Here is a 5,110-nt window from a genome sequence, read left to right as displayed (position 1 = left end):
AGGGGTGTATGGTCTCTTTGTTAACAGCAGCTGGTGCGCCATCTCTAATATTAAGGAAGTCTCTGAGTTCTGCTCACCTGAACTAGAGTATCTCATGATAAGCTGTAGACCCACACTATTTACCAAGAGAGCTTTCATCTATATTTTTTGTAGCTGTCTATTTGCCACCACAAACCGACACTGGTACTAAGACCCCACTCAACCAGCTGTATAGGGCCGTAAGGGCCATAAGCAAACAAGAAAATGCTCACCCGCAGGGAAATTTAAATCAATTTTACCTCATTTCCAGAAGTGGTTTACCCATACATCTCCATTTTTGATAGATAGCTCTTTGTGTTGTTGTTTGTTTAGTGTTTCCCCCCCAAAAAAAATCCAATTTTCCCAGAAGTGTTTAGAGTCTATGGATTCTTCAATTACATTGAGCTGATTTCTGACATGCTGTTCCTTCTTTTTCCGTAGTGTATTTCTGTATTGTTTTAGTGATTCACCATAGTGAAGGCGTAGGCTCAGGTTTTCTGGGTCTCTATGTTTTTGGTTTGATAGGTTTCTCAATTTCTTTCTTAGGTTTTTGCATTCTTCATCAAACCATTTGTCATTGTTGTTACTTCGTGTTTCTGTTAGATATTTTTAGATTTGATAGGGAAGCTGAGAGGTCAAATATACTGTTTAGGTTTTCTACTACCAAGTTTACACCTTCACTATTACAGTGGAACATTTTGTCCAGGAAGTTGTCTAAAAGGGATTGTATTTGTTGTTGCCTAATTGTTTTTTGGTAGGTTTTCGACAATACTTTCCTTCCATCTATAGCATTTCTGAATATTATTCAGTTCCTTTGGCTTTGATTCCTCATGATTGAGTATTACTCTGTTCAAGTAGACTGTGATTTTGCTGTGGTCTGATAGGGGTGTTAGTAGGCTGACTGTGAACGCTCTGAGAGACTCTGGGTTGAGGTCAGTGATAAAGTAGTCTACAGTACTACTGCCAAGAGATGAGCTATAGGTGTACCTACCATAGGAGTCCCTTCGAAGCCTACCATTGACTATGTATATACCCAGTGTGCGACAGAGCTGCAGGAGTTGTGACCCATTTTTGTTGGTTATGTTGTCGTAGTTGTGCCTAGGGGGGCATATGGGGGAGGGAATGCTGTCACCTCCAGGTAGGTGTTTGTCCCCCTGTGTGCTGAGGGTGTCAGGTTCTTGTCCAGTTTTGGCATTTAGGTCACCACAGACTAGTACATGTCCCTGGGCCTGGAAATGATTTATTTCCCCCTCCAGGATGGAGAATCTCTCTCTCTCTCTCTCTCTCTCTCTCTCTCTCTCTCTCTCTCTCTCTCCCTCCTTCCCTTCCTCTGTGCCAACCGGAGAAACAGAGTCTCTCTTTTTAAAAATGAAGTTAGTCTGCTCTTTTTCCATCTCTTCTCCTCTCCTCAACAGTCCACCGTACTCCTCTAACCTCCTCTTTCTCTCCCCCCTGTCCTCTCTCCTCTCCTCCCCCTCTCCCCCTGTCCTCTCTCCTCTCCTCCCCCTCTCCCCCCTGTCCTCTCTCCTCTCCTCCCCCTCTCCCTCTGTCCTCCTACCCTCCTCTCCCCCTCTCCCCCCTTTCCACCTCTCCTTAGACCCCATTGTCTTATATCACAGAGATGTTGTAATTACCATTAGCACCAACAAGAGGCAGCAGCAGCTTCATTGGTATGCTACTGATTGTCTGGTGATAGGGGGAGAGCCTGGCAGGTAGACAATGAACAAATGCCACCAGGGGTAGGGTGGCACTAGGGACACATTGGGATGGTCCTACCTCCAATCCCCTCCGGGCCCCTGTTGTCAAAGCAGAGAGAGAGGACCAACAAAAGCTCCGTCATTCACCACACGACGACATGCAGCCATTTTAATTAATTTTCACTCAGCTCTCCTTGCAGTGTTTAGTGTGGTGGCGACCCCCAGTTATCCACCTATAGCCTTAATGCCTAGGCTATTCCCCAGTGTGTGTGTGTGTGTGTGTGTGTGTGTGTGTGTTGTGTGTGTGTGTGTGTGTGTGTGTGTGTGTGTGTGTGTGTGTGTGTGTGTGTGTGTGTGTGTGTGTGTGTGTGTGTGTGTGTGTGTGTGTGTGTGTGTGTGTGTGTGTGTGTGTGTGTGTGTGTGTGTGTGTGTGCGCGTGCAAGTGCGAGTGCGAGTGTGTTTGTGTGTGTGGACGTGTTTAACTACAGTGACTTCGGAAAGTATTCAGACCCCTTGACTTTTTACACATTTACAGCCTTATTCTAAAATGGATTAAATAAATAATAATCGTCATCAATCTACATACAATACACCATAATGACAAAGTGAAAACAGGTTTTTAGAAATGTTTGCAGATTTATTAAAAATAAAAAACAGAAATATCTTATTTACATAAGTATTCAGACCCTTTGGTATGTGATTCGAAATTGAGCTCAGGTGCATCCTGTTTCCATTGATCATCCTTGAGAAGTTTCTACAACTTGATTGGAGTCCACCTGGGGTAAATTAACTTGATTGGACATGATTTGGAAAGGCACACACCTGTCTATATAAAGGTCCCACAGTTGACAGTGCATGTCAGAGCAAAAACCAAGCCATGAGGTCGAAGGAATTGTCCGTAGAGCTCAGAGACAGGATTGTGTCGAGGCACAGATCTGGGGAAGGGTACCAAACAATGTCTGCAGCATTGAAGGTCCCCAAGAACACAGTGGCCTCCCTCATTCTTAAGACGTGACGCTTGGCATTCAGGCCAAATAATTCAATCTTGGTTTCATCAGACCAGAGAATCTTGTTTCTCATGGTCTGAGAGTCCTTTAGGTGCCTTTTGGCAAACTCCAAGCGGGCTATCATGTGCCTTTTACTGAGGAGTGGCTTCCGTCTGGCCACTCCACCATACAGGCCTGATTGGTGGAGTGCTGCAGAGATAGTTGTCCTTCTTGAAGGTTCTCCCATCTCCACAGAGGAACTCTAGAGCTCTGTCAGAGTGACCATTGGGTTCTTTTTTCACCTCCCTGACCAAGGCCCTTCTTTCCTGATTGCTCAGTTTGGCTGGGCGGCCAGCTCTAGGAAGAGTCTTGGTGATTCCAAACTTCTTCCATTTAAGAATGATGGAGGCCACTGTGTTCTTGGGGACCTTCAATGACTTTCCCAGATCTGTACCTCGACATAATCTTGTCTTGGAGCTCTACGGACAATTCCTTCGACATCATGGCTTGGTTTTTGCTCTGACATGCACTGTCAACTGTGGGTCCTTATAGAGACAGGTGTGTGCCTTTCCAAATCATGTCCAATCAATTGAATTTACCAGAGGTGGACTCCAATCATGTTGTAGAGACATCTCAAGGATGATCAAAGGAAACAGGATGCACCTGATCTCAATTTTGAATCACATTCCAAAGGGTCTAAATACTTATGTAAATAAGTATATTTTTTGTATTTAATATATTTGCAAAAATTTCAAAAAAACTGTTTTCACTTTGTCATTATGGGGTATTGTGTATAGATTGGTGAGGGGAAAAAATAGTTTAATCAATTTTAGAATAAGGCTGTAACTTGGGTTTACAAGTTAATTGGGTTTACAAGTTAATTAACTTTCAAATCAGAATAACTTTCTCATTGTTCCTCAACTGTAGTGTATGATATACAATTTTCTATCTCTGAGTCTCTACTTTTATCCAATGTAAAAAAAAATATATATATAAAAAAAAAATATATCCTACATAAGACTGAATCGAGCCGGTCGGTCACATATAAACAGTTCTGTAGGATTGAGGTGACGTTTGGAGAAACAAAATGATACTGAGGAGTCAAGCCAGGGTGTCAAATCACTTCAAAATTTGACATTTGGAGAAATGTGAATAAACATCTAATTCTACAGGGCTTGTTGGGCTGTTGTCTGTGCATGCCTGCATGCCTGGCGGGTCCAATATGCTAGGAGAAGCATCCCTAAAAGTAAATTGAATTAAATTGTCAAAATTAGGCTATATAATTGGGCCTGTTAATAAATAAATACAAATACTACACCAGAATGCTTTGATTTGGTCACAGAGGATCATTAGCTTCTTTTAAAAAACTGTTTTTAAATCACAAGCGCATAGCCTACAGTTGGGAAGCCCGCAATTTGGGCAGCTGTGGAATGCAGTGTTAGATTTTTTCCAAACATAATGGGACCCATCTCGTCCACAAAGTTGACTCAAGTTTGCCAAAAAGCACCTGGAAGCATCTGGATGATCATCAAGAATGTTCTATGGACAGATGAGTCAAAAGTGTAACGTTTTGGACGAGATGGGTCCCATTGTGCCTGGTGAAAACCAAACACTGCATTCCACAGTAAGAACCTTATACCAACGGTCAAGCATGGTGGTGGTAGTGTGATGGTTTGGGGATGCTTTGCTGCCTCGGAACCTGGACGACTTGCCTTAATAGAAGGAACCATGAATTCTGCTCTGTATCAGAGAATTCTACAGAATGTCAGGCCATACGTCTGTGGGCTTAAGCTGAAGCGCAGCTGGGTCATGCAGCAAGACAATGATCCAAAACACACAATTAAGTCTACATGAAAATGGCTATAAAGCAACAAATTTGAAGTTTTGGAATGGCCTAGTCAAAGTCCAGACCTAATCCCAATTGAGATGTTGTGGCAGGACTTGAAACAAGCAGTTCATGCGTGAAAACCCACAATTGTCGCTGATTTAAAGCAGTTCTGCATAGAGGAGTGGGCCAAAATTCCTCCACAGCGATGTGAGAGACTGATTAACAACTACAGGAAGCATTTGGTTGGAGTCGTTGCAGCTGAAGGTGGCACAACCAGTTATTGAGATTAAGGAGGCAATTACTTTTTCACACAGGGGCATTGGGCATTGGGTGTTGCATAGATTTGTTTATGAAAGAAATGAAATAAGTATGTCATTGTTGTGTTATTTGTTACTCAGGTTCCCTTTATCTAATATTAGGTTTTGGTTGAAGATCTGATAACATTCAGTATCAAAAATATGCAAAAGTAGAGAAAATTAGAAAGGGGGCAAATACTTTTTCATAGCACTGTATACATATTGCGTATATGTATGTTGTATATATAGGGCGCATTAGCAAAGGATACCTGGGTCTCAGTATGT

This window comes from Coregonus clupeaformis, chromosome 26 (genome assembly GCF_020615455.1).
Source record: "Coregonus clupeaformis isolate EN_2021a chromosome 26, ASM2061545v1, whole genome shotgun sequence".
In the NCBI taxonomy this organism is placed as follows: domain Eukaryota; kingdom Metazoa; phylum Chordata; class Actinopteri; order Salmoniformes; family Salmonidae; genus Coregonus; species Coregonus clupeaformis.
Note: the sequence above shows the minus strand (reverse complement) of the source record.